Genomic DNA, 12,058 nt, shown 5'->3' on the forward strand with positions numbered 1-12,058 from the left:
ATGGAATAAAATTTAGAGGAGTCAATTGTAAGTCAATTCAATAACTTTGGAAAAAGTGAGAAATCAACTCGAATTTATTTACTGTGAAGTACAGTACATTAATTAAAGACCTTGGCAAAAATCATATGTAGGAAGACGAAAGAATGACTAGAAGACGACCAAATGCACCAATCAATGATCAAAAAGCATGCAAAAGGTCAATTTCTCTCTTTTCCTGTACACAATTTTCCTTCTTCCCTAAGTTTATTTCTTCTTTGCTTATAAATAACCCTCTTTTTCTCTGTTTTTTAATTTTAACGGTACATTTCTTTAAAACATAATTCTGAGATATTGTTGTGTGACATTTGCAAGGAGAAAACAAAATTCTGGTACAATGGAGGTTGCAAAGCAACATATTGAAGAAATAAGAAAAAATACGTTCGAAATTGGTGTGAGAAAAAACCCTCTAAGGCAAATGTTACGAGAAGCTGTTAAGAATCTCTCTGCTGCTCTGTACTCTAAAGACGTCCATTTTCTGATGGAACTTATTCAGGTTTATTTCTTGTTCCTTTTATTTTTTGTTGCATTTTATTACTTTTGTTATATACTTAGTTGTTACATTTTATTACTTTTGTTATATCATTTTCTGATGGACAATGATGTTCTTATTTAGAATTTTTTGTGAGACAAATTTGGTCAAAGTCGGAACATCATTGTGGAACGAAGAGAGTAGAGTTTATGACGAGTCCTCGTTTCTGACCCTCCGTGTTATAATTTTTCCTGTTTTGTAGTTATTGTATCAAAAGTAAAAATCAAAATAGGAAGAACTTTTGTAGAGCAAGGAAGTTATTTTTTGTAACTTTCATAATCAGGTCGAATTTTAGTTCTTTAACAAGATTGCAAGTGGTTTAGTTAACTTGAAATGAGCCGTTTTTTGTGAATTTACAATGTTTTTGGTAGCCGTTCTATTTTGAACATTTGAATAAGTGTATCTGTGTATGACTATATTTCTGTGATCTTATGTTAGATTTATTAGTGTAATTTAGGGAGTACTTATTATCTTCACCTTTTGTTATTCATGCTTTTAAGTGTTGAATTAAAAGTGAACGAGGAAGTATAATTTAGGGAGTACTCCTTTTATAATGTTTTGTCTCACCTATTAATAGTACACTAGTAGTGTTTGGCTAAGACTTTATTCTCATAGCTTGAAATAAGTTAATCTGCTCTTAATATATAAAGATCCAGTCTGTTGGTATAGTATGACAATTTATAAGAAAATATCATGTTAGATATTATCATATTCGTCTTAATGTGTTTTTATCAATGTCTAATTTTCTAATTTTCTTTTTTAAGTATGTAAATTGATGTTCTTTGATGATTTGTTTCGAATTTTCTTGTTTGGCTTGATTAACAAGATTAAACGATTCAATTCTGATAGTCTTGCAAGGTAAAGAAAACATAACCTAATTAAGATGGGCTTAAGTGGTAAAATGTGAATTAAAGATTGAAAGTGGGTTAAGCGAGAAAAATAACTAGTAATAGAAAGATTAGTTATTGTGAAAATACATGATTGATATGAATACTAGCACTTTTGAGTAAATGATGCAGCATTTTTTTCCTCATATATGGAGCTGGAGTTTGATGATATGTTGTATTTTGGATCATTCTTAATCATTCTGGCTGTAAATGTAAAATGTAGCTGTGATTGCATAATTTTTCATATGTTTATTTGATTTTTTTTTATTTTATTGTAGCCTCAAAATATTTTCATCTTAAAACTAAAGCAAGCTATACCATCAATATTACTTTATTCTCATATGTAACTTTGTAAATTATGTCGCATAGAAAAGTCCATGGTAATGCTTTTCCTCCTCATAGTATGTGAGTTTCTTTTAATTTACCAAGAGAAGTACATACTCTGGAATACAATTGCATCAACATGAACATTACTTGCAAATTTCTCTTTTACCAAGTCATTATTATTTCCATTGTTTCTTATAGCTTACCAAACACTATTTCTGCTCGTATTGAAACAATTACAAGCGCAATTAGCCTACTGTATTTTTTTTTTCCTTTTTTGTGTGGATTTCTATTGAGCAATCACAGAGTATTGGTACAGAAATAGTGTATACTGTCTAAGGCCTTTTTTCTAATTTTGTAAGGCTTACCGTAACTATGTAATCCACAAATATTTGTACTTGTTAACACCTTTCTGCCACATTAATATCAGAAGCTGAACAAAACTGATCATGTTTAAATGTTCTTTACATCATTATCAAGGCCCTTATCACTAATGAAATCAATTTTGTGGTTTTTTGTCTCAGGAATTGGGTTCAAAAGCGTGTTTCTACTGACAGCTCATCCCTATATCTTTAGTAATGGCTATCAAATTCGTTTCAGTGAAGCACCATGTCCTCAATGTGATGTAGCCTACATAGTACCTGAGTGGGTTGAATATCCCTCAGTGGCTGGTATCCAGCAAGTGTATGGCAGTAATAGAGCCCTTCCGACTACTACACTGATACTGCCTTTGAAGGGTGATAAAGTGAAAGCTGTGAAGGAGCAGCTTTCAAGTCTCCATCCTGAGTTACTCTTGTTTCTCTCAAAAATCAAGCGTCTTTCAGTGAAAGAGCACAGTGAAGATCCAAAACTTAACACCATACGAGCTGTTTCCATTTCTACTGAAAGGGATTTTAAGTCAAAGAAGGATATTGATGCCGAGTCATATACAGTTCATTTGATGGCAGAAGAGGAAGGTAGTCCTAGCAGCGAAGGTGAATGTGGCTACTATATGTGGAGGCAGGAGTTTCGTGTCAAGGATGAAAACAAGGTTGAAAAGAGGAAGGAACTCGAGGAGTGGTCTATTACATTAGCCTTTCCATTTGGCAAGCGTCTAAATAGAGGAATGATATCTCCTGGCATCTATGCATATCTTCCGACTGAGACAGTTACAAATTTGCCTTTCATAATTCAGGCAGATTTCCTTCTTCCATCATCTCGTGAGACTATTTTGTGGGATGACATATGGAACCAAGGGATTCTAGACTGCATTCCTTCTGCTTTTGTCAATGCATTTGTTGCTCTTGTCAAGATGAGGGAAGATGCGCCTACCTCTTCTCTGGCATCCATGTTTGCTTTCTTGCCAGTTAAAGAAGCGTGTCACCCAAAGTTAGATGCAGTCAGGAATTCAATCAAAGAGAGGCTGCTTCTGGAAAATATTATTCCATCTGAGTCGCATTCTGACCAGAAGATTTTCCATAAACCTCAAGAAGTTGCCCGGTTGAACCAATCTTTCTGGCAGATATTGTTGAAGGCAAAGCAGAAAGGGATGAAATTGCACTATCTATCATCTCTAGGAAAGCAATATTGCATTCTTCTTTTGATGAAGACAGGTACAACGATGCGCTTAGCTTCCTTGGTGTGAAGCCTGTTGACAAAGAGTGGTACCCAAAGTGCATCCAGAGTTGTAATCTTGTCGTGGGAGTTGGGGTGGACATTTATATAGAGTTGCTTAGATTTCTTGCGCGAAATTGGGCATCTAATTTATATTTTGCTAACACCGATATGAGAGGCATACCCTTACTGAAGTATGTAGGTGCTTCAGGGGATAAATCTCTTCTTAGCATAAATGAAGCAGCTAGTCAGGCAAGTGGTCTATGTTTGTGTCGATCCCAGGATGCACGATATATTTCATGGATGATAGACTGGAGCGAAGAATTCAAATTTGAGTCAGGACTACGATTCTTACCTGAGAAATTGCAAATTGCCATCTTAAGTGTGGATGATGTACTGCGCTGGTTAAAGGACTATTTGAATGTCATTACTTTTCGCATGGATGAGTTTGCACTCAAGCTTCGCAACTCACTTGGAAACAATTGCAGAATGGTATATGCTTTTGCACATTTTCTACATCACTCATTTTCCAAAGGATTTTTGGGTGAGCTAGAGTTGCGACATTTAAGTGCTGCAATGCCACTTGTGAACAGTTCTGGAGGTGTATCTGTGCATTCTGCGTGATATGCTGGTTATTTTGCTCCAGAGAAGGAGCTGATGAAGTTCCTCATAAAGTATTTTGGTGCTTCTGATATTCCAGATGTAAGTCCTCCAGATGCTGCCTTTCCTACTGTATATGGGCCATTGACAAAAGAAAATGTTTTCTTGCTTTTGAATGCCTGATAACAGTGATAAGTTTTTGAATTGCATTTAGAGTGGAAGCTGGTTGGTAACAATGAGCGGTCATCCTGTTTACAAACCTCCTAATCAATCATTTTTTTCGAGTTCATCATGGGGGAGTCTGTTGCAGAATGGCTCCGAAATGGTTGATATTCCCTTGGTTGATCAGCACTTCTATAACTACAAGTTGAATGAGTATCAGGAGGAGCTAAAAGCAATAGGGGTGATGTTCGATTATGGTCAAGCATGTAAATTCATCGGGAATCATCTCATGGCTCTGGCTACTGGTTCTAATCTGACTAGAACCAAGGTTATTGCGCTGCTTAAATTTATACAATATCTGAGAGAAAATGTTGTTAGTGGATGTGATTGTCAACGCCATAAAAAATGTGAGATGGGTAAAGACCTCGTGTGGTGAAAGATCCCCGGTTGAAACTCTTCTCTTCGATAAAAGCTGGACATCTGCTTCAGTATTCAGTCAGATTCTCTTTCTTGATGAAGAGTATTATGGGTGCAGTATTCAAGAATACAAGGTTGAGCTTGAACTACTTGGTATTACTGTGGGCTTGTGCACAAGTGTTGGCTTCAAGTATCCCCGTGAATGTTACTTATTTGATGGTGAATGGGGATTTATCTTACAGATATTTGAGGGTTTCCCATACATTGATGGCAGCTTATATGGGGACAAAATATTCAAGTACAAAGAAGCATTGCAGAAAATTGGAGTGGTGGTTGATTTCGATGGTGCAACTAAGGCATTTTCTATAGAGTTTAAGCAACGAGCAACAATTCAAAAGATTACTGCAGAAAATATTCTCAAATTCCTTTTGTGTTGTTAAAAGTTGAATGGTACACAGTTCACCCTTCATGTTGATCTCAGAGCATGTATTCGAGATTCTAAATGGTTAAGAACTTGCCTTGGTGACTACAGGTCACCCAAGGATTGCATTTTGTATGATTCAGATTGGCATCCAATCTCTGGGATTACGTTGCTTCCTTTTATTGATGACAGGGAGAGCTGCTATGGGAAAGGCATGGACTTAAATTTTTCCAAGAGGAAATCTATAACCATTATAAAACATGCAAAAGAATTTACTGTAGCTGGTGAATAGTACTTTGTGGTGCTATTACAGCCTTGCCCCTAAAATTAATGAATTGCCAATTTTGCCCCTTTACTTGCCCCTTACTCTCTCACCGACTTCCTCACCTTCTTCCTCACAGACTTCCTTCTCTTTCCTCCTCATCTAAAAAAAAAAGGCTCAGAATTCTTAATGGAAAACAAAGAGAGAGAAACCTAGAGAGAGAAAATATGTCCTCCTTCAACAATGATGGCGATGAGCTCAAAATCACCGATCATCCTTGAAAAACCATGGCGATGGGATTCGCTTCTTCTCAGTGTTTCAATTTCATCAGTTTTGGCAACGCGGTTGCTAAGGTTCATTTATCTTTCTTGTTCTAATTGGTTCGATACTTTGATGTTCATCTCCTCGATTAGATTTTTACCTTTTATATGAAGGTTGTTTTATTTATTTCTAGGCTTTTCATGTAGTTTTTTTTTTATTGAATTTGATTTCAAATGGTTTCCTAAAGCAAAGATGTTCGGAGGAATGTTCTAGAAGAAACCAAGCAAGGAAGAAGCTCTGCCGCAACTTCGATCCCACGGATTGATGTTCGGAGCATGGGTTGTTGCCATTCGGGTCACTCCTTATGTTCTTCAGTATTTTTCCAGAAAGAGGAGATTACTTTGGATCTTTGATTCAACCCCACCAAAATTAAGGTATTAGTCTTATAAGTTTTCAAGATATTGACTTTATTTGATTATTAATTTCACTATTTTACATTATATGGGTGTTTTAGATGTTAAAAATTTAATATTTGCAAGGAGGAAGATGGACCCAGGTTTGGTGGATTCGAGTTTGAGGTGAAGATACTCGGGTATTATTGGATGTTTGTTCTTTTTTTTTTTTTTTATTTTTTTTTTATATTATTTTGAAACATGTTTTGATATTATATTATAGAGGACTAACAGTTTGATGTATCTGAAAGTTTAAAGTTTCGGTCATATTTAGGTTAGCAGTGCGAGGCATGAGATTCTTTTCGAAACAATCCAAACCCTCACCGATTTTACTTTCATATTGACTAGAGCTTATGTTTCAGGCGAAGATGGATGTTTCATGGATGATGAGTAAATACCTAGATTGTTTAATTAGCAATCAATTTTCAAGGTTTATGATGCCTTCTGAATATACTTTTGATTTACCAGTCTTTCATGTCATGGATGTGTATGTGCAGAAAATTCAAGGTGAAGGACTTATTGACCATTTATGCTAGGCAAGATTCTAAGCATTCAATTTTTGCTACAAATTTGCTTCTTAAGATTAATATAATGATAATCTGTAGTAAGATAATATGATTCATTTCTGGAAGTAATTTGGTGAAATCTGAAGTAAAAAAATATGTTCTATTACATTGTAATTTATCGAGTAAAATAATATAGGCATAGTGGATCGTTGAGTCGATTCAATTGCTAAAGATTTGCTTGGTGTATTTCTTAATGGGGTTTTGTTATTTTTTACTTCTGTTTTTATGATAGTGTGATTTCTTGGGATCTGATATTGTGATTGCAATTTTTAGTTGGGTATTTGTTAAGCTTTGATTTTGGTTGTAATCTACTTTGAAGTTGATTTAGTAGTGCTACCATTTTTGATATGAGGTTTGAACTGTAAGGTGAAAGATTGATTTGTTAAGGGTTACTTAATTTCGAATTTTTTGATTGGAGATTGATTTTTAAAAATTTTAACAGTTATTAATATTGAATTTTATGAACTAGGTATTAATAAAAATGGGGGTTATAGGTGACATTCCGGTAGCAGCTATTGAGGATGTAGAGCGCTGCTAAGTACTTATGTGATGTCTTTGCAAAGGTATGGATTTCAGTGGCCTGTTTGATCTGGTTTGACAATATGATCATGTTTTGATAAATTTGTGTGGTTGGAGTCCCTAATACAATTTATACCACAAATTAAGATACATCCTAAATACATAGTATTTAGATTTCCGTTCAGCACCTATTTTACACTTGCAATTTGGATCTTGTTCATTTGAATAGTTAATATTTTGCATAACATATTTAAAATTGAGCAAGTTTTGTGTGTGCTCGCTTGCAATGTTGTTTTTCAATTTATATTTGAAAAGAATAAGCATATATAATTACTTTATCTCCTTTGCACAATCATACAATTTCCCTATTCTGTTTGAAGGTCATGGAGTCTTGAAAGCAATCTCTCTGTTAGTTGCGTAACCTTTATTTTCCCGACCCTGATTTCATAATAGTGTAGCATGTTATTGATACTGCACGTTTATGTATGTTATAGACTTCATAGTTTTATTTGTAGTCTTTTACTTATGTACTAAGTCCTAGCTCTGAAGTTATGAAAAAGAAAAGAGTATATGTTGAATATTAATGCGAATTTGGCGTACTATACAGTAAGCGTCTTCTTTTCTTTCTTTTGCAGTTTTATCATCAGTTTCAAGGCTTCAAGTTGCGGAAACGAAACTAAATGAGGGTTAGTTGCTGTACTGACCTTCTATTCTTTGTAAACGCTGAAATTCTTAGTTATGCAGCTCATGTTGGTGCATCCAAATATATTGTTAGTAACATTATTGTCTGATTTGTAACAGAATTGTTGATCTACAGGTACAATTCTATCTCCCCTTTCTCTTTCTTGTTCTAATTGGTTCAATTTTCACCTAACCTTTAATATGAACAGCTTACTTGTTATTTTTTTTTCCATATCTTTTCATTTTCTCCCAATATTTTCTCTTTTTAATATGCTTATATGCATATGGTGTTTGCTGCCAAAATTTATGCTGTCAAGTTAGATATTGCTGTTGTGAGTGACTATAGAGGGTAGCTGTTGTTTCACGCTGTTGCCGCTGTTATTCTGGTGCTGCCCTGTTACTACTGTTTTGTTCGTCCAAAAATCATCGACCTGAATTTGTTTTTAGCTCATAGTCCCTTCATCAATGTTTTAGATCTCGAAAAGTTATTCAATCTAGGCTCTAGAATTTCTCGATTTGGAGTTGTGTGCTAGGAATTATGCCTTCTGGAATTTACTACGGTCTGCTACCCTGGTTCTATCGCAGCGGGCTGTTATTGCTCATTTGATGCCTATGTGGTGTTGTTGTGTTGAGTTGGTTGGGGTGCTAAAATGAATGCTTGGGCTTCTCTTATTTATTTTGTATTCCCTTCTTCCTTTATTTACACATTAGTTATAAAGTTAAAATGTGGGCAATTTTGATTAATGACTATTTGGATAATGACTAATTGATAATTTACCAAAGTGATGAGGGATTAATGTGTATGTTAAATTTTCAAATGTGTGAGTGACTAAAGTTAATTAGTTTAAATTTATTGAAGGGTTTAAATGTTTATAAAATAGATTTGATGAACGAACACTAATCTCCCCAAGTTTATTCATCACTCTTAATTAACTTCTTATTTCGTATTACATGAACCTTTTGTTGTTTTTATTAAATGAGGTGAGAAAATATATATGTAAAGGTTTGTACATGTGGTATGTCTAGATAAGGGTTGTGTTCTACTTATATGAATGTAATAACTTATCAAGTGAGTTTGGGAAGTATTAGGGAGTCAACAAAGAAGTCATGTTTGATATGATAGTCTCCTTATAATTTATTATTATATACGTGAGAGTAATTTACACCATACAACTGATAACTTGAGAATCCTATCTTTTCTACTGTAATATTTGCAGCAATTGCATGTTGGTGCAAAATAATGCAGTGCTTCAAGTTAGTCTTGTGCTTCTATAACAAAAAAGAAAATTCAACTGCGTGGCCCTCCTTGATTCCATATCAACTTAACTACCGAGAAAGCAGCCTGGACATCCTTGTTAGAGTAAAGAGGTTAGTCTTTCAAATATATTCACTCTTATCTCCTATTTTTGTATGGCAACTATGTGTGCCGTTTCTTGCTTAAATTTAATGATGGTGAGCAGGATCGTGATCCTTTGTATCTGAAGTAATAATTAGTTTTTATTCAAAAGATGTGCAAAGTTAGATCATTGTTAGACCTTGCATTTCTATGAATCTCCATGAGTTTGTGAGGCGATGGATTCTAAAAGTATATCAAGCTATTATGTTTGAGATTATTACAATATACTAGACTTCTTGTTCTTGAGCACTTCAGTTATTTTACATCTCTGCTTGCTTACTTTATTTTCTTGATTGTATTTATTAAAAGCCTGCCAATGGCCCAATACTCATTAAAGCTTAGAGAGTAGTCATTACTTTAGGAAAATACAACTCATCACGATCACCAAACAACGTAGTCATGACACGAAATTGAATATTGTTTATGTCATTTGTCATTTATGACTTTAGCGATCCTATAACACATAATGTGTGCTACAAAACTCACAGAAGTTTCTGAAGTGCACATAAGGAAATAGATGACTTAATGTTCCGAAGATTCCTCTTACTTGTAATCTTGTGAAGAAGACGGGTTCCATGTTCTTAAAGTATTTGAAAAGGAGGCAGACTTTTCTGCCTAAAGTTTGTCATAAGATAAGAGAAACATTATGACCTTTCCCATAACAAAGTTAATCTAGGAGGCATAGATAAAAAAAAAGGACACCCTACTATGATTGCATGATTGCGTTCACAGGTGGGCATTACCTAAATTCCAAATCTGGTCGGAGGTCTTGATGAGTTTAAGCGTACGTCTCTTCCTGTTTATTTGATTATTTAGATTGCTCACTTATATTTCAGTTGCAACTATCTACATCAATGTTTCTGCTATTCATACTTGTTTTATGTGTTTTTATACAGGTCTTCTTGTATAAAATCTTGATGATCTGTGAGCAATAATGTTCCCCTCGAATCTGTCAGCTAGCCCTGATACAACAACTGAGTTGTAGTAACTCTAAAGTTGCTGTAGTTCTCACTCGCTCGCTCTGCTTTGTTGAGTTCCAGGGGGAAAAGAAGAGAAGATCGAGAGGAAGACAATCTCAGAGAAGTTCTCAATCACTCTGCTCAAATGCTTTTGGAGCTCCGAACCTCATAATAAGTATATGTGAGTGACTTCTTGCTTTTATGGATTTTTGCAGGGTTTTTTTTTTTTTTCTTTGTTGTGCTTGTATGAATTTAACTGTATTTTATAACTATCCTTATTAATCTTTAAAGAAAGATTTTGTTGACCTATAAATTTCTGAACATTTAGGCTTTGTTATTATAAATAGAGAAAAAAAAAATCAATTCTTTATTTTGTATAATGTAGACAGCAAGCTTACACTCTCTTTTTCTGGCAGCTCTTACTAAATTGTTGCTTCTTCGTGTTTCTTCTGCACATCCTGTATGCCTTGTTCTTGAGTAGGCTTAGGATGAAGGCATCATTGGCATTCCAGAATTATGGTGCTGAATGAATAGTGGGTTCTATGAATTGTTTTTGGGTTTATTTCTTAATATATACTGCTTTGGTAAAACCTCTCATCTTCTTATGGTGCTTTGCCTTATACAGTACATTTATATTTAGATTAGAGAAATTGGCAACACATTATTCTTTTCGTCAAACATGATAGACAATGAACTTGGTTATTGCTTGTATATATTAAGCATTTTTGGTTAATGGCTGCTCGTACAGGCTCTCATGGGAAGACCCACAATTTTCTATGGAATGCTTATTGTGAGATTTCTTATATTTGATTTCTGATCGGATGTGTATGCTGCTTAGTGTTTTTTTTTCTTTTTTTTCGCATTATATATTTATATTGTGCCTTGTGGATATAAGTCTAGACCATGCTTTTCCCCATAGGTCTATCGCAGATTAAGTGTATAAGCTGTTAAAGGCAGCTAGAATAATAGAATTAAGTATCTTGAATTTAAAGTATCAGCTTTTGCATATGCCTTCATCATCATTTAGATATCTTAAATATTTGTCCGCAAGTTAACACATTTGTTCTTTTTTGTTTGCTTATCTATGTAACTGATATATCTGCAGGTTAATTATTTGGTGGTTACAAATATCTCTTAATATGGGTGACATTCAGAATGATCCTCTTTCAGAAGAGGAAACTACTTGTAGGTTTCTTTTGTATGAACTTCAGGTATATATATGAACTTCACGTAAAATACAAGCTAATTGTTTATCGTGTTATCATATGTGATTAGCTCTATTTTTTTATTCTACTGTTTTATGCAGATAATTTTGGGATGAAGTGAGCAAGCCTGAAATATTAGGACCAAGATGTTACTTGTAGCAGTGGAGCACGTGCTTAAAGGCGCCAAGAAGACAAGGATACAACCATATGAAGCATGTGTGAGATGGTGATAATGTTATAGGTTGAGGTTATGGGATTTAATTTCATTTGTAGTACGAGTAGTATTTAATTTATATTTTTAAACGGTAGAAATGGGTAGAATTAGATACGTAAATGATGAAGTAATGCAAGAGCATATAAGTGAATATATGAACATAATGTGTACTTGTTTTCAACTTCAATATGTGTATTGTGATTATAGTAGAGAAATTATATCTTTGTTCTTGAGGCTAAGTATCAAGTTGGTGCTTTTTTTTTTAATTTATTTATTTTGAGAAAAAGAGGTTAATATCAAGTTGATTAATAATACATTTAATACAAAAGAAAAAAATAAAAAATAAATAAACACAAATTTATAAGGTATAATGAGATAGTTTGCGTAGAAATTCAAGTTGATTGTAGTAGTTAGTAGAAATTATATCTTTGTATACCTATTTGATTTAAAATCAACTAAGTTTTAAGATTTACAAGGCATTGAGATACTTTATGTAGAAATTCAAATTGATTAGTTAAAAGATGCATTGTATTAAGGGACGGAGGGAGTAATATATTTTTTTAAGAATATT

General features: G+C 34.0%; 2 long non-coding RNA genes and 1 pseudogene across 16 annotated transcripts; all 3 read left to right on the forward strand.

The window, feature by feature from the left end:
• The first annotated feature begins 373 nt into the window (after positions 1-373).
• On the forward strand, positions 374-5,192 carry LOC145566329 (uncharacterized; annotated as a pseudogene).
• Positions 5,193-5,244: 52 nt separating this feature from the next.
• Positions 5,245-6,337, forward strand: LOC145567418 (uncharacterized). 2 transcript variants are annotated; one of them, XR_014095617.1, is made up of 4 exons: positions 5,245-5,587; positions 5,748-5,929; positions 6,035-6,087; positions 6,222-6,337. It is a non-coding gene; the product is annotated as an uncharacterized LOC145567418 (long non-coding RNA). The 2 variants fall into 2 exon arrangements; XR_014095616.1 differs by having other exon boundaries at positions 5,247-5,587; positions 5,743-5,929.
• Positions 6,338-6,414: 77 nt separating this feature from the next.
• On the forward strand, positions 6,415-11,711 carry LOC145567416 (uncharacterized). Of its 14 annotated transcripts, XR_014095609.1 has the most exons (10): positions 6,421-7,076; positions 7,668-7,718; positions 7,834-7,849; positions 8,931-9,081; positions 9,842-9,893; positions 10,006-10,045; positions 10,150-10,249; positions 10,485-10,652; positions 11,174-11,279; positions 11,375-11,711. It is a non-coding gene; the product is annotated as an uncharacterized LOC145567416 (long non-coding RNA). The 14 variants fall into 14 exon arrangements; XR_014095602.1 differs by lacking the exon at positions 9,842-9,893 and having other exon boundaries at positions 6,415-6,483; positions 6,983-7,076; positions 10,006-10,249; XR_014095605.1 differs by lacking the exon at positions 9,842-9,893 and having other exon boundaries at positions 6,415-6,483; positions 6,983-7,076; positions 7,680-7,718; positions 10,006-10,249.
• The last annotated feature ends 347 nt before the right edge of the window (positions 11,712-12,058 follow it).

The sequence above is a fragment of the Chenopodium album genome, chromosome 11 (genome assembly GCF_948465745.1).
Source record: "Chenopodium album chromosome 11, dcCheAlbu1.1, whole genome shotgun sequence".
In the NCBI taxonomy this organism is placed as follows: domain Eukaryota; kingdom Viridiplantae; phylum Streptophyta; class Magnoliopsida; order Caryophyllales; family Amaranthaceae; genus Chenopodium; species Chenopodium album.